Here is a 22,863-nt window from a genome sequence, read left to right as displayed (position 1 = left end):
ACCAAGTTGGAATTGAAGACCTAACTATTGGTGCAGTTGAATTACAAATGTTGCGTGTGTGTGATTTCCATTCTATGTTGCCTAGATTTATCTGTTAGGAGGTATTAATCACTTGTTAACTTCCTCAGTTGCTGGAAAACCTGAAGGAAAAAACTACGTGAAAGCGAAGAGGCATTATTAGAAAGGACACAACTTGTGGATGTGTTGGAGAAAAAGCTTGATGGGAAGAATCAGGAGCTAGCGGTAAGGACATCATTGTTTGCTGCTGCATGAATCTCTATTACAGGGAAAGATCTCTGCAACCAGCTAAGGGATTCTGTTGTTACTGGCAGTGAAATAAAAATAGCAGGGAGCCTCTTGGAATAAATCTGTAAATATGAAAAAATGTGAAGATTTTCTTTTGTATAAATCTTCCCATTCTTTTTTTTGTAAATCAACCCTTTTATGATGTGTTATAGTGCAGAGTCACAGTTTATGTGGAGCCTTGCAGTGTTGTCATTGTGGTTATGACAGGTTGTTGGCATTGCTGATCTGTACCACCAATTTTTTTCAGCCGTGACCAAGATCAGAAGAGATCTGCTATTTAAGATGCCAACAACACATGAACTCTTGATTATAATGCAACAGTGTCACTACAGATTATATCTATCTTCTATCTATTCTATTCCATACATATTACTAAAACTCTCATCTTGACCACTTCCTGTCTGCGTTGTAATTAAATGTGAGCAAAAACCATCCTGCTTAGTGCTACTATTGTGTTGGGGAATGGGACCAGGCCTCCTGTGTGACTGGGACCCAACAGTTTAGGTGTTCTTCATTTTCCCATCCACTAGTGGGAGAGTCTAGGAGTACAGTTCATAGCCTCAGATTTAAAGGACGCTCCTTTGGGAAGGAGATTAGGAGGAATTTATTTCGTCAGAAATAAGCGGTTGCCCATTGAATGCATTAGTATTTTTGTTCCTCTGACAACAGCATGCGAGTTTGCAACTATGTTTGTCAAAGTGTAGACAATGCAGACTTGTAGAATATTTTCAAGACAGTGGGGATCGATTCATGATAAACTGGGTGAAATGTATACATTAGGTCAGTGATGATGGTAATGAAATGTAGAACAGACCTGTTGGACTGAATAGGTATTCCTGCAGAATGTGAAACTGCAGATGCTGGTTTATACCAAAGATAGAAGTGCTGGAGTAACTCATTTGAACAAGGATCCTGATCTGAAACATCATCCATCCTTTTTTTCTATGGATGTTGCCAGACCTGTTGAGTTATTCCTGGACTTTGTGTCTAACTTAGGTACTGCTCCCTTGAGGAGGCACATATCTGTGAGCTATAGTAGTCCTGTGAATATCCCTCATCCACACCATCTTGTACATGAATTTTAATGCTTGCACTTCAAGCGTTTTTGATCAGTGAACCATTAAAAATATCTTGATAGTACTGTTGATGAAACAAGCAGACAAGTTCTTTGTCCTTTTTGACATTGCACTGTATGCAATTTTATAACGATAGTCAGCAGTTTCAAGTAAATGGGTGACTAAAACCACCGGGTGGCGCCGTAAGTGGCAGCCTCGCCAAGTCTTGTCATTTTCTTCTTTTGTTTGTTTTTATTCTGTTTCATTTGTATGTGTTAGCGTATCTTTAGTTTTGTATTATGTGGGGGGTGGGTGCGGGGGAAACGGGAAACTTTTTTTATCTCTTCCCTCGACGGAGGTGCGACTTTTTCCGTATTGCATCTCCGCCGGCATTGTGGCCTAACATCGTGGAGCTGGAGATAGCTTTGTTAGGGATCAACGTCGGGAGTTCCAACTACAGGAGATTTGACCGCCCCGATTGCTGGAGCCTCCGTTGTGGGGGCTTTGATCGCCAACTGCGGGTGTTTCGATCCCCCCAACCATGGGAGAAAAGGAGGGTGATGGTAAAAGTTATTCACCTTCCACCACAGTGGGGAATATGGGGTCGCCGAAAACACTATGGACGAGCTGCTTGCCCTGGTGGGGACTCAGAGTGTCATTCTGGTTGAGTGCAGTGATCCTGGAGTCTGGTTCGAGTGTGGACGGCTTTCTGACTTTGGGCGGACAGGGACTGCAGAGATAGTACAGCGGTCGGTGAAGGAGCATGTGTGTGGCCCGGACATTGAACTGATGGCTGTGGGTCTCCGCTTATGCTGGGTGCCCTAGGGATTCTCACACGGCGCTGTGGTGGCTGTTTATGTTTATTCTTTATGTAGTTTTGTGTCTTGTTGCTTTTTTGGTATGTGTGTGGTAAATCATATTTCACTGTACCTCAGTACACGTGACAATAAAGGACCATTAAACCATTGAATGTGAATGAATGATTTCATTCCCTGATTACATTAATGATAATTTTAATTTTAATGTCTTAATACCAAGGTGGAATTAAAGACCTAACTATTGGTGCAGTTGAATTACAAATGTTGCGTGTGTGTGATTTCCATTCTATGTTGCCCAGATTTATCTGTTAGGAGGTATTAATCACTTGTTAACTTCCTCAGTTGCTGGAAACCCTGAAGGAAAAACTCTGTGAAAGCGAAGAGGCATTATTAGAAAGGACGCAACTTGTGGATGTGTTGGAGAAAAAGCTTGATGGGAAGAATCAGGAGCTAGCGGTAAGGACATCATTGTTTGCTGCTGTGTGAATGTCTATTACAGGGAAAGATCTCTGCAACCAGCTAAGGGATTCTGTTGTAACTGGCAGTGAAATAAAAAATAGCAGGGAGCCTCTTGGGAGCAGGGAGCCTCATAATCTGTAATTATGAAAAAATGTGAAGATTTTCTTTTGTATAAATCTTCCAATTCTTTTTTTGTAAATCAACCCTTTTATGATGTGTTATAGTGCAGAGTCACAGTTTATGTGGAGCATTGCAGTGTTGTCATTCTGGTTATGACAGGTTGTTGGCATTGCTGATCTGTACCACCAATGTTTTTCAGCCGTGACCAAGATCAGATCTGCTATTTATCTCCTATTTAGATGTCAACAACACATTAACTCTTGGTTATAATGCAACAATGTCACTACTGATTATATCTATCTTCCATCATTTCTATTCCATGTATATTACTAAAACTCTCATCTTGACTACTTCGTGTCTGCGTTGTAATTAAATTTGAGCAAAAACCATCCTGCTTATCGCTACCATTTTTCGCCACCATTCTTCTCTGCTGAAATCAAATAAGTTTTGATCCGATCGATGAAATAGTACAAAAGTTATAAAGGTTTTGAAGGTTCCCCCTCCCCACACCCCACAGACCCCATTCGCCCCCATCCCCCCCCCCCCCCCCCCCCCCCCCCCACCCCCCCCCCCCCCCCCTCCCCCCCTCCCCCAACCCCCCCCCCCCCCCCCCCCCCCCCCCCCCCCCCCCCCCCCACCCCCCCCCCCCCACCCTCCCCCACACCCCCCCTCCCTCCGCAACCCCCCTCCCCCCCACACAAAGGCTCACGAAAGTCTCTTTAGTTTCATTTGGCTATTTTTAATTTTTTTAGGAGTTAGTTGAAGATTTGAGCGTCATTGAGATGGAAAATGAAGAACTCAAGGACAAGCTTCTGGCTGAAAAACACGGAATGAGAACCAAGGTCCGAAATATGACGGAAAAGCATGAGGCAGATTTAAAAAAACTCAACAGAAAACACAGGACTCAGCTCCGAAAAATCCGTGAGAAACATGCTGAAGAAACATCACTGAAAGATCAGTGTTGTGTACAACTTAACAAAGATCTGCAACTTTTACAATCTCATGCCTGTGCACCTCTTGCAGAACAGGCAACTTGTTCTTTAAATGATTACACCAAACAGAAGATTGGGGAACTGGAAGGTAATTACTCAAAGATGACCTGTTAATATTTTTGGTCGGCCATAAATGTTCCTACCGCAGATTTGTACATCTGTCCTCACCTGCTGTGTAATTATCTCGTCCCTGTAACCTTATGAGATTTTGTGTATGCAAATTGGTTGTTGTAATTCTCATATTTTATCACTGATTCCACTGGGTTGGTACGTTCAGTGATCAGGAAAAGTAGTGTGTAATCTAAGTTTTTTTCACTTGGGTATTCTGGTCAGATTCCTTGATCAGAAGATAGTGATGTTTAAAGATTCAAGAAAATAATTCTTTGTGAAGCATTTGTGAGAGTCTGCCAAATGGCTGACAGGAACACACAGTAGACATTTGGACAGATTAGTACAGATGCTTTTAAAAACATTCTCTTCTTGAATCCTTTAAACTTCGCTATCACTGAATTTTAATTTTGAGAGGATGCTGATAGTTAAAACATGACATTGTGAAGGGTGGCCTGGTGGCGCAGCGGTGGAGTTGCTGCCTTTCAGCGCCAGAGACCTGGGTTTGATCCTGACTGTGGTGCTTGTCTGTACGGAGTTTGTATGTTCTCCCTGTGGGTTTTCATCCAGGTGCTCCGGTATCCTCACACTCCAAAGACGTACAGGTTTGTAGGTTAATTGACTTGGGTTCATGGTAAATTATCCCTAGTGTGTGTAGGATAGTGTTAGTGTGCGAGGATCATTGGTCGACACAGACACAGTGGGTCGAAGGGCCTGTTTCCACGCTGTATCTCTAAATAAAATCATTTGAAGACATTTTACCATTCACAATGCCCTTGCCGGAAATGGTACATCAAAGTATTTTAATTTCAAATAGCTTTGAATGAGAAGACCACAGAGCAACCAGGACATTTCATTAACTCCATGAATGTCTTATCTCTGTGAGACTTGAGCTGTGTTTGCATGACAGTTTACGGAAGAGAGGGTGAAACCAGGGACAAGATACAATGATGGTGGAGACAGACTATTCAGCAGCAGAAGAGGACATTTAATTGGAGTAATTTAAAATAAAATAATGGTTTTAATGGAGCCAGTGGAGAATGATCATTTTGTTTGTTTGGGATTAAGTAACTTTATACCTTAATTTCCAAAATGTTCTGGAGACACATTTTTTTCTGTGGAGCTTTATTCAAGCTTCTAATCTTTTCTCACTAGTGATAGTTAAGGAATTTATCATTGGATAAATATGTAAATGAAATTACCATTTTGACAAATCTTCAAGCTTAATGAATGGTAGCATTTCAAGGATATTTTATGATTTCAAATGTTGGTAATTAGTTGAACAGATGATTTTCACTGATTGCCATTAACTGCTGTGGAAACCATTGCAAATTGTGGAGGTATTGCTTTTTTTTGCAACAAATATCAGATCATTACGGGTGTTTTTTCCTTTCTCTTTCTTAAAGAACAAGTGAGGCTTATGAACCAAGAGGCTGAAAAATCAGAGGCCAGGTTCATTACAATGGAAGCTCAGTCCAAATCGAAAATCAAGAAGATTGAAGAGGAGCTGGACAATGTACAGGTACCCCAAATAAAAACCCCTTGTACCTGGTGACGATTAACTGAATATTAATCTGTTTGCCATTTACCTAGAATTAAATGACTTTATCTTATAAAAAAAGGAAAATTGATGGTATGTTATTCCGTGAGTTGTTGAAGTTGAAGCATTTTTTTTTTACACTGTTATGTACATTGTATATTTTTAATCTGGGCTCAACTGTATGAAGGAGTGCTTCCCTACATTTCACTGCTCGCTCCATTCCGTGTAGAACACCTTTCTGAAGAGTAAGTGACATGGGATAGATGTGAACCTGCAGGAAAATTCAATCATAAAAGAGTTGTGGTAGAATGGAGCTGTCGGCAATGGCACATTAAAAGTATAATGCATGCTAAAGTTATTTAGAGAATCATACTGTTCATAAACAGGCCCTTCAGCCCAACTTGCCCACACTGACCAACGAGCCCCATCTACACTAGTCTTACCTGTCTAGAGTCATAAAGCAAAATATTTAATCTAGAATTTGAATGGTGACTATTTTACTGACCAATAGAAATCCCTTGGCTATAATTGACACTAAAGTTATTTCTACCCAGATTGCACCTTCTCGGCAGGAGCTGCTGGAGCTCAAAGATATAGCCGTTGACTTGGAAGAGGAGAACGAACAGTTACACCTGAAAGTGAACTGGCTACAACACGTCGAGGCACAAAATGGTGTGTGTATAGTATGTCTTTAATTGGGTAAGAAGGAACTGGGGATACAGGTTTACACCGAAGATAGACACAAAATGCAGGTCAGGCAGCATCTCTGGAGAAAAGAATAGGTGATGTTTCGGATCAAGACCGTCAGGGAGTCGGGGGGGGGGGAATTAGAGGTATGGGGAGGTACAGAACAAAGTAGAGCCCGCATTGATGACTCGGGGAGGGTGGAGCTCACAATGGTCCATTGTTGGCTGGGGATGAGGTGATAATGAAGGAATACAAATGGTGAAATTAGCAAGAGGACTAGAGTGGGGGAGAGACAGACAGAGAGAGAGAGAGAGAGAGAGAGAGAGAGAGAGAGAGAGAGAGAGAAATGGAGAGAGAGAGAAATGGAGAGGGAATGGAAGGGAAATGGAAGGGTTATTTGGTTAGAGATCCTTCATCTCTTGTGTAAGAAGGAACTGCAGTTGCTGGTTTAAACCGAAGATAGACACACAAAGCTGGAATAACTCAGTGGGACAGGCAGCATCTCTGGAGAGAAAGAATAGGTGACGTTTCGGGTCAGGACCCTTCTTCTTTCTCATTATTTAAATGGTGATATGTGTTTTCTTACAGAGGATCTTCAAGCAAAATTGGAAGAATATGAAGAGCAACACCAGAACATGCAAGCAGATTTAGAACAAGCTACCAAGGGACAAACTTCCCAGGTTGGGAGAATTTGTGCTGCATTTAATTCCTCCATGTACAATCTTAATTCCAAGTGTGTGCATTCTGCACAGATTCAACAGTTTCAAGTATCCTGCTAATTAATATTACATTGTATTTCATGTTGCTTATTCAGATTAATTTTTAAATGGATCATTTAAGTAAGTTTTTATTTTGCTCTTTTCTATTCTCATCCTTACTTTCTGGCTTGATTCTTGCATCTGAGGGGTGATATTTGCTTCCACACCAGATGGTTTCTGTATGCATTACCATACACCTTGGACATGGAGAAAGTCTACTGAATTAGCTCGTGTGGTTGGGGAAGCAACAGAGTATTTCCAGACTTTTTAATCTAGTTTGGGTAATTTTACCTATTAATATTATACGGTCATAAGGAATAATATTAGGTCATTCGGCCCATCAAGCCTACCCCACCATTCAATCATGGCTGATCAATTACTCCCTCCTAACCCCATTCTCCTGCCTTCTCCTCTAACCTCTGACACCTGTACTAATCAAGAATCTATCTATGCCTGAAAAATATCCACTGACTTGGCCTCTACAGCCATCTGTGGCAAAGAATTCCACAGATTCACCACCTTCTGGCTAAAGAAATGTCACCTCATCTCCTTCCTAAAAGAACATCCTTTTAATTCTGATTATCCAGAACTCTAAACATTTATTGGCAAGACTGATTTCTGTGGTTAGAGCGTGTCCTATGCTTGAGCCGATATTCTCCAGATTTTAGAAGAGTGTAAAGTGAAAGGAAGGAGCGGGTGTGGAGAAAGGTGTGTTTGACTGATAGGCTGATAGGATATTTTTCCTAATGGGAGAGTCAAGACCTAAAGGGCATATCCTCAGGATAAGGAGCTGCAATAGACAATAGGTGCAGGAGTTGGCCATTCGGCCCTTCCATCCAGCACCGCCATTCAATGTGACCATGTTTGATCATCCCCAATCAGTACCCCGTTCCTGCCTTCTCCCTATATCCCCTGACTCCGCTATCTTTAAGAACTCTTTCTAGCTCGCTCCTGAAAGTATCCAGGGAACCGGCCACCACCTCCCTCTGAGGCAGAGAATTCCACAGACTCACAACTCTCTGTGTGAAATAGTGTTTCCTTGTCTCCGTTCTAAATGGCTTACTCCTTATTCTTAAACTGTGGCCCCTGGTTCTGGACTCCCCCAACATCGGGAACATGTTTCCTGCCTCTAGTGTGTCCAAACCGTTAATAATCTTATATGTTTCAATAAGATCTCCTCTCATCCTTCTAAACTCCAGAGTATACAACCTAGCCGCTCCATTCTCTCAGCATTTGACAGTCCCGCCATCCCGGGAATTAACCTTGTAAACCTACGCTGCACTCCCTCAATAGCAAGAATGGACTTCCTCAAATTAGGGGACCAAAACTGTAGACAGTTCTCCAGGTGTGGTCTCACTAGGGCCCTAAACAATTGCAGAAATACCTCTTTGCTCCTATACTCAACTACTCTTGTTGTGAAGGCAAACATGACATTTGCTTTCTTCACTGCCTGCTGTACTTGCATGCTTACTTTCATTGACTGATGAGCAAGGATCCCCGGATCCCGTTGTACTTTCCCTTTTCCCCACTTGACATCATTTAGATAATAATCTGCCTTCCTGTTTTTTGCTACCAAAATGGATAATCTCACATTTATCCACATCAAACTGCATCTGCCATGCATCTGCCCACTCACCCAAACTGTCCAAGTCACCCTGCATTCTCATAGCATCCTCCTTACAATTCACACTGCCACCCAGCTTTGTGTCATCTGCAAATTTGCTAATGTTACTTTGAATCCCTTCATCTAAATCATTGATGTATATTGTAAATAGCTACGCAGAGCCTTGCAATCAATCAATCAATCAATCAATCAATCAATCAATCAATCAATCAATCAATCAATCAATCAATCAATCAATCAATCACACTCTAATCAATACCATGTGCCCTAATTTTGCCCACTAATCTCCTATCAAATTGGACCCTATCTAATGGTTTCTGAATGTCCAGGTACACTCCATCCACTGGCTCTTCCTTGTCCATTTTAAAGTTACATCCTGAAATGAATTTGCCTGCAGTGGTAGTCAAGCATAAAGTACCCCGTAAAGCCATGCTAACTGCCATTCTGAAAGGGACCCGTTAATCCCTATATGCCGCTATTTACCTGTCTTTGCCAACCAATTTTCCACCCATGTCAACCTGGTCTAGCCCCAATACCATGTGCCCTAATTTTGCCCACTAATCTCCTATCAAATTGGACCCTATCTAATGGTTTCTGAAAGTCCAGGTACACTACATCCACCGGCTCTTCCTTGTCCATTTTCCTCGTTACATCCTCAAAAAATTACTGAAGATTAGTCAAGCATGATTTCCCTTTCGTAAATCCATGCTAACTGTTACTGTTACTGTTATCCAAATATGCCGCTATTTCATCTTTTATTATTGACTCCAGCATCTTCCCCACCATCAATGTCAGCTTAACTGGTCTATAATTCCCTGTTTTCTCTCTCCAGCCTTTCTTATAAAATAGGATAACATTAGCTACCCTCTAATCCACAGGAACTGATCCTGAATCTATAGAACATTGGAAAATTAACACCAATGTGTCCATGATTTCTAGAGCCACTTTCTTAAGTACCCTGGGATGCAGACCATCAGGCCCTGGAGATTCATCAGCCTTCAGTTCCATCAGTCCACACAACAACATTTCCTGCCTAATGTGGATTTCCTTCAGTTCCTCCGTCACCACAGATCCTCTGGCCACTAGTACATCAGGAAGATTGTTTGTGTCCTCCTCAGTGAAGACGGATCCAAAGTACTTGACATTTCTCCTCTGAGGATTGAGAATCTTTTGAGTTCTTTACCCTCCGGAGCTGTGGGTGGAGAACCATTCAGTATATTCAAGGGTTAGCCAGCTAGAATTTTACACTGCAGGAAAGTTGAGGGTTATGGGGATTATGTAAATGTTTAGATCAAAGATCTAATCAGCCATGATCACGTGATAGAATGAATAAGGCTCAAGGGCTGATTTTATGTAATAAAAGTTTCCAATTATCTAATTCTACAACTTGCAATCCCAATGACATGTAACAATATGTCTTGAAGGTGTACATTAAAAGGAACAAGTCGGTGCTTCATTGCCCATAGGTCCATTTATCTTAAAGACAATTAAAATAATTTTACTTATATGTGAAAATCACTGAAATCATCATTTCCAGCAGAGAATAAAAAAGGGTAAACTATCTTTTACAAACTATATTTTTCACCATGAAGTTCACTTTTTAATGCTGATCACACCTCTGGTCATCTTGCTGAATAACTCTCAACTACAAATCAGCTTGCTATTTTGTGAATCAAATATGTCCGGGAGGCAAACATAGAGAATCATTACTCTTGTATCATGTCTCAGCGCTTCTGTTTCTTATGGCATCAAGCATCTAATTGGCCAGTTAGATGAGTGGATGATGTTGCTTTGTGTGTAATGTGTCTGTAGACAAGTGAATCTGAATCTGCAGAGGAACTGCACAGCCGCCTGATGAAGTGGCGAGAAACGGTTTATAAGCCAACACCGAGCCATGACATCGATGAGAGGAGTGTCATGGAATTAAGGATGAGGCAACTTGAGGAAGAAAGAGAAGGTAAATTGTGGTGCTCTCTGATTCTCACTTGGAACAAATCATGCAGTTTACTTTGTTTTAATTTAAAATATTTAAGAAGTGAATGACTTGATTAGTGATCTTGATGACTTGAAAGTCGAGTGCACCTCTATTTAGGGATCTGTTTGTTGTCCATATTTCAGTCAAGACAAAGGCTACTGTCGACTTTTTAAAGCTGGAATTCTAACATTTTTACTTTCAGCATCAAAATCCATGCTGACAATAGTTGTGTCCTGTTTTATTTACATTGGTAATTACAAAGGAAGCACACTTACCTTTTTGTCCAAATGGCCACTACACAGGCTTCACTCAGTTTATTCATGGATTTGCAGGTTCTCCTGAAGAAATACTGAAATAATATCAATACATAAATCAGTATTGGTATTAGTTGTCTCTGGGATACCAGTGATGTAAATCTAGCTTTGTTACTGCAAGCTTTTAAAATGTAAAGCCAGCCAGCCAGCTGCAAGGTGTTTTAGCCCAGTCAGAAACTAACACCTTAACTTGGTGAAGCCACAAGGTAGTGATGGTCACTAGGGTCCAATCAGTCCATATTGTGTCTGTGTTCATGCTGTCTTTCTGAATGACGTGTCTTCCTGTGGCACAAAACTGATTGAGGATAACTGGTTCTTTCCTGCTTTCCTGCTCTGATCCAGATTTGATCTCAGAACTGCAGGAGCTGGAGGAGGAACTGGGGGAACTTCAGAGACGAGGACAGGATCAAGGATGGACAAAGCAGACCACAGCTGGCCAAAAGCTTAGGGTATGTGCTCAGTCTGACACTTAAATATCTGTGGAAATTTAATGCTTGAGTTCCCTCGACATTTTACGCTGTTATTAATTTTAAGCTTTGCCAAGGTTGAATAAAATAGTTTTCTGTTTGGAGGGGGGAGGGGAGGGGCAGCACAGTGGCAGAGTTGCTGCCTTACTGCACCAGACACCCGGGTTCAATCCTGACCACTGGTGCTGTCTGTACCGAGTTTGCACGTTCTCCCCGTGACCACGTGGGGTTTCTCCGGCTGCTACTGATTCCTCCAACACTCCAAAGGCGTACAGGTTTGCAGGTTAATTGGCTTGGGTAAAACTTGTAAATTGTCCCTAGTGTGCAGGATAGTGTCCGGGGTGAGCGCTGGTCGGCCTGGACTCATTGGGCCGAAGGGCCTGTTTCCCTGCTGCATCTCAAAAGTCTAAAGCCTTCAGTAGTTTTGAGAAGGTAAATATATATACGGAGATTTGCTAAACTGAAAAAGCCTTCAACTCAATTTTCATTGCCATTATAAGTTGGACTGAGATGGATGGCCTCATACAAGGAGAAAGCATTATATCAGGCTCAATCATGTTCCATTTCTAATATTAAAAGTAAAATGACATCAATAGAGACAGATTTTGGAAATCACTGACAAATCTGGAAAGTACAGCAATATTTGTCATTTTAGCAAATTTACCCCTTTATATATAAACATTTGAACAGTTCAAATTAAAGATCAGTTTTGGACATGATGGGCAAAATGACGGCTTCTGGGGTTGTGACAACCTGATCAATTTTAACTCCCATTTTTCATGTTTGGTGTTAATAGTCATTGGGTTCCATCCAGTGTGCACAGTATTTCTGTCTCTGTTACTCACCATCATTTACCCATCTGTATTTTTCAAGGGAAGTATTTAAAATACATCAAAGCAAATGAGTAGAGCGTTGGTGAATTCATTTTAGCTTGATACCAAGTAACTACATTTGGGAAATTTAAAGGGTTGTTAATACAGCAACTTTGTTGTTCCATGGTACAAATGTATTGTGAATTCATGTGCAAGGAAGTAAACGTTTCTATTATTATTCAGGATACTATTATTTATGAGGGAATAAAACGTTTAAGTCACAAACAGAAGAACATTCTCGTGTTTTATACCTTCTGCCCAAAGTACAGCAAGTGAAGATGTAAACAACTGAGCAATAGTTGAGCTGTTTGACTTCTCCAATACTTCCGATGTCAACAAATACTCCTTTAATGGTTGGTCTGCCTCCAGTGTATCAATGACCACATTGGCAACATATCTCCCCACAGCATTGGTTGTCACTTGGGTAGTCTACACCCCAGCGGTATCAACATTCTCTAATTTTATATAGCCCTTGTCTTCTCCCTCCTCCCCATCCCCCTTCTCAGCTCTCCTTCTAGTCCTACTGTCCCCGCCTCTTCCTTTCTATTTACCAGCCTCTTCCTTTCTATTTATCCAGCATCTGCAGTTCTTTCTTAAATAGATCTTGGAGAAGGCTGAACCAGCGGGCAGCTGCACAAACAAATGAATGACCGACTGTGGAGCCCCCGGTTTCACCCCAGTGGTGGAAGTTTTCTTGTAAGTTATACTATGTTAACACGTTAATAATAAAATTAATATTAACGTGTTAACATATAAAACCTCTGCTGAAAGTCATGACTTGCAGGGCCAACTTGACCAGGAAACTGATAGTTGTGTTGTTGCAGAAACAAATGCATTGAATATTGATAAAGAAAGTCTTCAGAATGAGAATAAAGAACTTCACACATCTTTGAGTAGGTGGACTGCTGAGCGCAGTCAACTGCAGGGGAAGGTGAATGAGAATGAACTCGCAACACATCTTGTGTGGGATCAGGCACAGGCATTCAACACTGAAAATTGTCGGCTTAAAGCAGAACTTGAAGAGATGAAGTCTGCATTTCAAAGGAAAGTTGGTGAATTTAAAGTTGGTGATGTCATTGAATCAGCAAGCACATTTACTGCAACAGCTCCAAGCCAAAACTTGAGCAGTTGGGCCAATATATGCAGATGATTGCAGGGTTTGCAACATCAGGAGCAAGTTGTGGTGTGTGAAGCAGGTCAGCTCAAGCAGACTCTGCAAGAGAAAGATAAATATCTACAACAGCAGGGAGATGAGCTTGGACATCTCCAGAAGAAAGCTGTAGAACACCAAGCCCTGGAAAAGCAATCCATGCAAAACATGGAAACCATTTCCAAACTTCAAAATCAAATCCAAGACTTGACCTTGAAAACTCACAAACTGAAGCACACCATCGAGGAGAGAGACTTGCTGCTGGCCTGTAAAGTGGAAGATTGTGTCAAACTCAGGACGGTTCATTCTGAAATGGACGACACCATTTCACAACTTTGAGCACAATTGGCAGCTTCCAGTTCTGAAGCTGAGAGGTTGAAATGTGTTATTAAGGAAAAGGAAATATCTCTCTCTCAAATAAAGGAGCCGCAGCAGCTTGCAAAGAGGAGGAGAGGCAGAGGCTTCTCTCCGAAGCTGATGGTTTATCCACAGAGAAACAGAACCTAAACGTTGCCTGTGAAAGTCTGAAGCAGACACTGGACATCCTAACTCATGAGAAGCAATAATATTCTCAACAGCTGGATTCACTGAAAAACTCCCAGATGGCAGAGTTGTCAAAGTGGAAGACAAAGCACGATGAATTAAAGCACGAATATGAATCCCTTTTGTAATCCCTCGAAAATATCAGCAATGAGATGGATAAGATGAGGCAAATAGTTGAGACGGCAAGAAAAGAGAAACAGGAGGTGATGTTCAAGCTCCGTGATGTAGAAACCAAACGACAAAGCATGGAGAGGCAGCTTGAGGAAGCTGGTGCTGAAAATGAAAAAATAAAGGACAAAATGAGAAAGTTTACAAAATCCAAGCAGCAGCGAGTTCAGGAGCTTGAGGAAGAGATTGAAAGAATTAGCAGCGAGTTACAAACTATTACCACAAAGCAGAGTCACGCAAGTGAATTGTCTGCCCAGTACAATCAGCACCAGGAGGAAAGCAAATCACTGAAGCAAACTTCTCACCATCTTAAAGCAGAGTTTTGACAAAACCCAAAATGAGGGCGAGCTTCTGCTGAATGAATTTAATTCATCCATATCCATCATAGAGGAGTTGCAGAGTGAGGATGATTCTTATCAGGCTGATTTTAATGAACCACTGTCATTAGAATCCCAATCCCTGGAGGACCAGCCTGTGCTGAAGGAAGGAAAGGTTCACACGACAGGGCAAGTAGGACCATTGTTGTCTCAGAAGCGTAGACAATTAGAGGATGACAAATCTCTTCTCCAGGAAGAACTTGAAAATTTCCAGGAAATGTCAGAAAAGGTCAAAAATGAGAGAGAGTGTTTGGAGGCAGAATGACTTACTTTAAAATGTAAATTACTTAAACATTACTTACAGAATTACTTAAAAATGTCGACAAAATGTCAACAACAGTTAACATATGCAAAATAATTCACTTGTCAATGAATTGGACTGCTTCAGAGAAGAGAAACGTCATCTGATCAAAGAAAAAGAGGTACAGGAAATAAAAAATTGGTGAAAGAATTTGAAGTGAGGCTTCGGTCTGCTCGGAGGGGTAATACCTTGTCTAAAGGTGAGACCAAGGAGCTTCGAGAACTGTTAAAAGAGAAGCAGCAGGAAATAATTATTTTGCAGAAGGACTGCATCAAGTACCAGGAGCTCATTTTGGACTTAGAGTGATGTGTCAAAACATCGGAATCTACCTGTGATGAAATGAGCAAGAGACTAGAGTCTATGACTGCAAAAGCTTCCGAGTCTGAAAGGCAAGTCAAACTTGTTCAAGAAGAACTTGCATCTTATAAAGTCTTGCTCCAAGACACCAGAACTGAAACTGAAGGTGCTCGAATGCAGTGCTTAGGGTTCACAGAAGATCTTCGGAAGAACGAAGAGAAGACAAAAGCTCAAATTACTAAGAAGGAGAAGGAACTACTTGAGATTTTAGATCAACTGAAAACAATTCATCTTAAAGAAATATTGAGCTCTCAGGATAAACTGGATTTGCTGGAACGGGACAAAGACAGAGTGGATGCAGCAACGTTGGAAATTGAGAGGCATTTCCCAGCAGCCGAAGCTAATGTTGAGCAGTAAGGATGCAGAGTTCTCAAAGCTTGTGTCATCAAAAGACAGTGACATTTCTGACTATCTAGTGGAAATCCAGCAGCAACATAGAAAGCAAATAGATGACTATGAAAAGAATTTGAGGATTCTCCAACAAGATAACCAGAAAGGAGCCAGAGCCATGAAAGAGCTGGAGATCCAACTTGTTAAGGTTAGGAAAGAAAAAGACAAAGCTGTTAGCCAGACGGGTGCCTTCACAAAATCGATGGCCTCCTTGCAAGATGACTGAGACCGCATGTTATCAGAATATACGGATCTGGAACAATGGCATCTCGACATGCATTGCCAGAAACATCGTATCATTCAGGAGAGTGCAGCTGAAAACAATGAACTGAAGCAAGAGATCCGAAATGTTCTCAACCAGATAACCATATAACAATTACAGCATGGAAACAGGCCATCTCCACCCTTCTAGTCCGTGCCGAACACATATTCTCCCCTAGTCCCATATACCTGCGCTCAGACCATAACCCTCCATTCCTTTCCCGTCCATATAACTATCCAATTTATTTTTAAATGATACCAACGAACCTGCCTCCACCACCTTCACTGGAAGCTCATTCCACACAGCTACCACTCTCTGAGTAAAGAAGTTCCCCCTCATGTTACCCCTAAACTTCTGTCTCTTAATTCTCAAGTCATGTCCCCTTGTTTGAATCTTCCCTACTCTCAGTGGGAAAAGCTTATCCACGTCAACTCTGTCTATCGCTCTCATCATTTTAAAGACCTCTATCAAGTCCCCCCTTAACCTTCTGCGCTCCAAAGAATAAAGCCCTAACTTGTTCAACCTTTCTCTGAAACTTAGTTGCTGAAACCCAGGCAACATTCTAGTAAATCTCCTCTGTACTCTCTCTATTTTGTTGACGTCCTTCCTATAATTAGGCGACCAAAATTGTACACCATACTACAGAATTGGCCTCACCAATGCCTTGTACAATTTTAACATTACATCCCAACTTCTATACTCAATGCTCTGATTTATAAAGGCCAGCACACCAAAAGCTTTCTTTACCACCCTATCTACATGAGATTCCACTTTCAGGGAACTGTGCACAGTTATTCCCAGATCCCTCTGTTCACCTGCATTCTTCAATTCCCTACCATTTACCATGTACTTCCTATTTTGATTTGTCCTGCCAAGATGTAGCACCTCACACTTATCAGCATTAAACTCCATCTGCCATCTTTCAGCCGACTCTTCCAACTGGCATAAATCTCTCTATAGACTTTGAAAATCTACTTCATTATCCACAACCCCTCCTATCTTAGTATCATCGGCATACTTACTAATCCAATTTACCACACCATCATCCAGATCATTGATGTACATGACAAACAACAGTGGACCCAACACAGATCCCTGTGGCTCCCCACTAGTCACTGGCTTCCAACCTGACAAACAACCATCCACCATTACTCTCTGGCATCTCACATTCAGCCACTGTTGAATACATCTTGCTACTCCACCGTTATTACCCAACAATTGAACCTTCTTAACCAACCTTCCTGAAGTCCATATATACAACATCCACTGCTTTACCCTCATCAATTTCCCAAGTAACCGCTTCACAAAATTCAAGAAGATTAGTTAACACGACCTTCCAGGCACAAATCCATGTTGACTGTTCCTAATCAGACCCTGTTTATCCAGATGCTTATATATATTATCTCTAAGTATCCTTTCCATTAATTTACCCACCACTGACGTCAAACTAACAGGTCTATAATTGCTAGGTTTACTCTTAGACCCCTTAAACAATGGAACAACATGCGCAGTTCGCCAATCCTCCGGCACTATTCCCGTTGCTAATGACATTTGAAATATTTCTGTCATAGCCCCTGCTATTTCTACACTAACATCCCTCAATATCCTAGGGAATATCCTGTCCGGGCCTGGAGACTTATCCACTTTTAAATTTCGCAAAAGTGTCAGTACTTCCTCTTCTTTGAATCTCATAGTTTCCATAGCTACTCTACTTGTTTCCCTTACCTCACATAATTCAATATCCTTCTCCTTGGCGAATACCGAAGAAAATAAATTGTTCAAAATCTCCCCCATCTCTTTTGGCTCTGCAGATAGTTGTCCACTCTGACTCTCTAATGGACCAATTTGATCCCTCGTTATCCTTTTGCTATTAATATAGCTGTAGAAACCCTTTGGATTTACTTTCACCTTACTTGCCAAAGCAACCTCATATCTTCTTTTAGCTTTTGTAATTTATTTCTTAAGATTCTTTTTACATTCTTTATACTCCTCAAGCATTTCATTTACTCCATGCTGCCTATAATTATTGTAGATCTCTCTCTTTTTCCGAACCAAGTGTCCAATTTCCCTTGAAAACCATGGCTCTTTCCAATTTTTACTATTTCCTTTCAACCGAACAGGGACATAAAGATTCTGTACTCTTAAAATTTCACCTTTAAATGTCTTCCATTTTTCTTCCACATCTTTCCCATAAAACAAACTGTCCCAATTTACTTATTTTATATCCTTTCGCATCTCCTCAAAGTTAGCCTTTCTCCAATCAAAAATCTCAACCCTAGGTCCAGTTCTGACCCTCTCCATAATTATATTGAAACTAATGGTATTGTGATCACTGGTCCCGAACTGTTCCCCAACGCATACCTCTGCCACCTGACCCGTCTCATTTCCTAACAGGAGGTCCAGCCTTCTCTAGTAGGTACTTCTATGTATTGCTGCAAAAAACTAACCTGCACACATTTTACAAACTCCAACCCATTCAGGCCATTTACAGAATGTGTATTCCCAGTCCATGTGTGGAATATTGAAATCTCCCACAATCACTACCTTGTGCTTACTACTAATATCTGCAATCTCCTTACATATTTGCTCTTCCAATTCTCGCTCCCCATTTGGCGGTCTATAATACACCCCTATAAGTGTTGCTACCCCTTTCCCATTTCTCAGTTCCACCCAAATAGCCTCCCTAGACAAGCCCTCTAATCTATCCTGCCAAAGCACTGCTGTAATATCTTCCCTGATAAGCAATGCAACACCTCCACCTCTTGCCCCTCCGATTCTATCACACCTGAAGCAACGAAATCCTGGAATATTTAGTTTCCAATCACAACCCTCCTGCAACCAAGTTTCACTGATCGCCACAACATCATACTTCCAGGTGTGAATCCATGCTCTAAGTTCATCCACCTTTCTTACAATGCTCCTAGCATTAAAATATACACATTTAAGAAACCCACCCTCTCTTATTGTCTGTTTATTGTCTTTTTCTTCTCTCTCCCCTAGATTTTGGGTCAGAGTGCTACCATCCTCTGCCTCTTGCCTCACACACTGACTGCTAGCTTTCCCAATTTGAGTCCCTCCCCCCAACCATACTAGTTTAAAGTCTCCCCAGTAGCCTTTGCAAATCTCCCCGCCAGGATATTGGTCCCCCTCGAGTTCAAGTGCAACCCATCCTTTCTGTACAGGTCGCACCTTCCCCAAAAGAGATCCCAATGATCCAGAAACTTGAATCCATACCCACTGCACCAATCCCTCATCCACTCATTTATCCTCCACCTCGCTCCATTCCTACTCTCACTGTCGCGTGGCACAGGCAGTAATCCTGAGATTCTTACCTTTGCAGTCCTTCTCCTTAACTCTCTACCTAACTCCCTAAATTCTTCTTTCAGGACCGCTTCTCTTTTCTTACCTATGTTATTGGTACCTATATGTACCACAACCTCAGGCTCCTCTCCCTCCCATTTCAGGATTTCTTGGACACGTTCAGACACATCCCTGACCCTGGCACCAGGGCGGCAAACTACAATCCGGGTCTCCTGTCTGCGTCCACAGAATCGCCTGTCTGATCCCCTGACTATAGAGTCCCCTATTACAATTGCCCTCCTCTTCTTTTCCTTACCCTTCTGAGCAACATTTGTGCCAGAGCCCTGGCCGCTGTCGCTGCCCCCCCAGGTAGGATGTCTCCCCCACCCTTACTCAAACAAGAGTACTTATTTTCAAGGTGTACAGCCACCGGGGTACTTACCAGTCCCTGCCTCTGCCCATTGCCCTTCCTAACTGTGACCCAGTTTTCTGTCTCCCGTGGTCTTGGAGTGACCAACTTTCTATGACCTCCTCGTTCTCCCTGAGCAGACAGAGGTCATCGAGTTGCTGCTCCAGGTTCCTAACACGGTCCCTTAGGAGCCCCATCTCGACGCACCTGGCGCAGATGTGGACGTCTGGAGGGCACTCCGACTCCATGACCTCCCACATCTGACATCCAGAACAGTAAACTGCTCTGGCCCTCATTTTCCCCCTTAACCGAATACAATACAAGCCAATCATCTGCTTCCTCTGGTCCTCTTCCACCAATCAGAGGCTTCCACTGGACTCCTTCTCTGGAAGTGAGATGGAGCATTGCAGATTTGGGTACACTTACAGCTCCAGGCAACTCCTCCTCTCACCAACGGCTCTCCGGGCCTCTGTAAACGCAAGCCCTGCGCTGTTTTTATACTTACAGCTCCAGGCAACTCCTCCTCTCACCAACGGCTCCCTGGGCCTCTGCAAACGCAAGCCCCGCACTGTTTTTATACTTACAGCTCCAGGCAACTCCTCCTCTCAGCAACGGCTCCCCGGGCCTCTCCCCAGGTCAGATGGATGACCTAATTCTGACAACACGCTGTTAAAAGCACAGTTGGTTCAGTACACGGGGGAGCTAAACCAGGTCCTGTCTTTGAAGGATAATCAGTTGAAGCAAAAGCAACAACAGTAAATTAAGAATCTTGAGAATGAGAAATCTATCTTCAAAGAGCAATGGAAAGTTGCACAAGGACCCCTTAAACAAAGTAATGAAAGCCTAAAGTCCTTGCAAGAAGAAAATCTGCAGATTTTGGAACAGCTTACAGCTCAAGGCTATTGGTTTCCAAAATAAAGAGGATAAAAATGAAACAAATGAGAGGCAATTACATAGAAACATAGAAATTAGGTGCAGGAGTAGGCCATTCGGCCCTTCGAGCCTGCACCGCCATTCAATATGATCATGGCTGATCATCCAACTCAGTACCCCGTACCTGCCTTCTCTCCATACCCCCTGACCCCCTTAGCCACAAGGGCCACATCTAACTAACAATTAATTCAAGTGCTTCAGCAACAACTTCAAACTAAAACTCTGGAATGCGAAGAACTCAAAAAAGAAAACTAATATTAGAAGAGCTGACTTAAAATAATTGAAAATTTATGAACAGAATTTGAAAATCTGGCTCAAGTAAAGGCGGGAGTGAAAATGTCTGAAAGTGCTGATGGAATAGCGCAGGAGAAACCTGAAAAATATTTGGTGGGATTGTCAGTGATAAAGCAAAGACTTTTGGATGTTATTAATGAGAACAAGGAAGTTGCTTCTCGGGCAGAATCTTTTGAGAAAACGTTGCTGGCAGTACAGACGGACAAAGACGGATGTCTGGAGGATATTCAGAAACTTCAAATAAGGCAAAAATGATCTCAAGGTAAAAATTAATGTTTTGTAAGCACAAATCTTAGAAGGGACTTTTTAAAAGAGCATTTTCATTTACTAATGACATGCACGGAAACAAGCCCTTGCATCAATGAATAAATTGAACAGGATACTAAATCTCAAGGTACTAAAGATGAAGCCATGACATTGCTCATTGATGGGACTTGTTCCTCAGGATGCATATGATGAATAAATATTTGTGTTTTTATATTTTAATTTAAAAGATTCCACGATGGACACAGCAAAGATATGTTGTAATCATGTTTTGCATTCATGTGTGTATAAAGATTGAGGACTATTTTCATTTTGCAGGAAAAGGAAGAACTGGAAACCCTTCAGCAAACAACACAGCAGGAGCGCAGAGAGCAAGATCTGTCCTCCTGCAAGAATGAATTGGCTGAGCTAAGGTTTGGTTCTACTTGCACTGGGATATCAGTTGCATTTCTATTGTGCCATATGATCAAATGGGATTATCCCTTGATGCTTTGGCCAGTTAACTATGTTTGAAGTGTTGATGATGGTAGCAAACACGGCAGTCAATTTTCGTAGGGTGGTATCGTAGAGCCACAATGATTCAACTCCTTGACGAAGGAGAATCCGTCTGGTTAAAGGAGGACATTCTGTTGCGAATGGCTGGACGGCTTCCTTTAGTTTGTTTTAGATTAGTTCGTTTAGAGAGAATCTAAATCCAAGATGACTATCAACACGCATTTGGGATTGTTTCAGTTCAATAGGCTCCCATTTGGCATATCATCAGCCCCAGGGATTTTTCAAGGGTTTATGACACAAATTCTTGAGGGAATTGAAGATATGGTGTGTTACTTGGATGACATCCTCATCTCAGCCCCTGGCAGGCAGGCACATGATGAAAGGTTGGAAGTGGTACTCAAACGCCTTGAGACACACAGTGTAAGAGTGAAGGCACAAAAGTGTGAGTTCTTTCAGAACTCGGTAGAGTACTTGGGTCATAAGATAGACAAGGATGGTCTACACCCTACCAAGGGTAAAGCTGATGCGATCAAGAACGCGCCCACTCACAGAAACAGGCCCTTTGTCCTACTGAGTCTGCGCCGACCAGCAATCATCCCGTACACTAGCGCAATCCTACACACTATGGACAAATTACAATTTTAACCAATCCAAATAGCCTACAAACTCTCACGTCTTTGGGATGTGGGAGGAAACCAGAATACCTGGAGGAAACCTACGCAGCCACAGGGAGAAGATGCAAACTCCACACAAACAGCACCTACAGTCAGGATTGAACCTGATTCTCTGGCGCTGTAAGGCAGTAATTCTGTCCCCGCTGTTACTTGATAGAATCTGAAGAACCATGTGTACACAATGTGGATGGAATTAGAGAATTCTGCTTGTAGTAGCACTGAACGATTTAGCCACTTAATGCTCCCCCCTTTCCTCTTTGACACACGCCTTTGAATTGTTTTTAAAAATATGTATTATTATTGAGTCTTTTTTACAACTTTTTAAGGGAATATAACCTAGGTCATAATTTGCTGAGTAAAAAATAATTTCTCCTCCTCTTCCCCTGGCATTTTTGCTAGTTTCTATACCCTTGCTTCCTCCAATTCAAGAAATGGTCTTTCCTGTACTGCTCCATCAAGCCGCTTGTAGAGGAATCCACTGACTGCAGAAATCAGCTGCTTCAAAGTCCTTGGAGAAGATTCCTTGAAAGCCGTGTGTTCTTCCCAGCCCTGGGTATCGATGACATTTCATTGAGAAGGTGGGGTTACTGTGTTACCGTTTATGCTGCTGTTTTCTTTCCAGGCATGGACCTCTTCTTGTCAGACCAGCACCCAGGGAGCAAACCATTGAAGTGGAATCAATCGGGGAATATGAGGAGGCTTTGGAGATAAACCCCAGTGAACAGGTGGTGGTGGCACGGAAGGTGTGTGTTGCCAATAAATTCTATGTTTTCTAGTTTTAATGTAATTTCCTGACATTTTACACTGTATCTTGCCCCCCAACCCCACCCCAGTGAACTGGGCAACTCTGG

General features: G+C 42.0%; 1 pseudogene; it reads left to right on the top strand.

The window, feature by feature from the left end:
• Nucleotides 1-19,371, top strand: part of LOC129695128 (golgin subfamily B member 1-like) — a 29,765-nt pseudogene extending 10,394 nt beyond the window's left edge.
• The last annotated feature ends 3,492 nt before the right edge of the window (nucleotides 19,372-22,863 follow it).

The sequence above is a fragment of the Leucoraja erinacea genome, unplaced genomic scaffold, assembly GCF_028641065.1.
Source record: "Leucoraja erinacea ecotype New England unplaced genomic scaffold, Leri_hhj_1 Leri_94S, whole genome shotgun sequence".
Classification (NCBI taxonomy): Eukaryota; Metazoa; Chordata; class Chondrichthyes; order Rajiformes; family Rajidae; genus Leucoraja; species Leucoraja erinaceus.
This window is presented reverse-complemented; position numbering and strand designations above follow the sequence as displayed.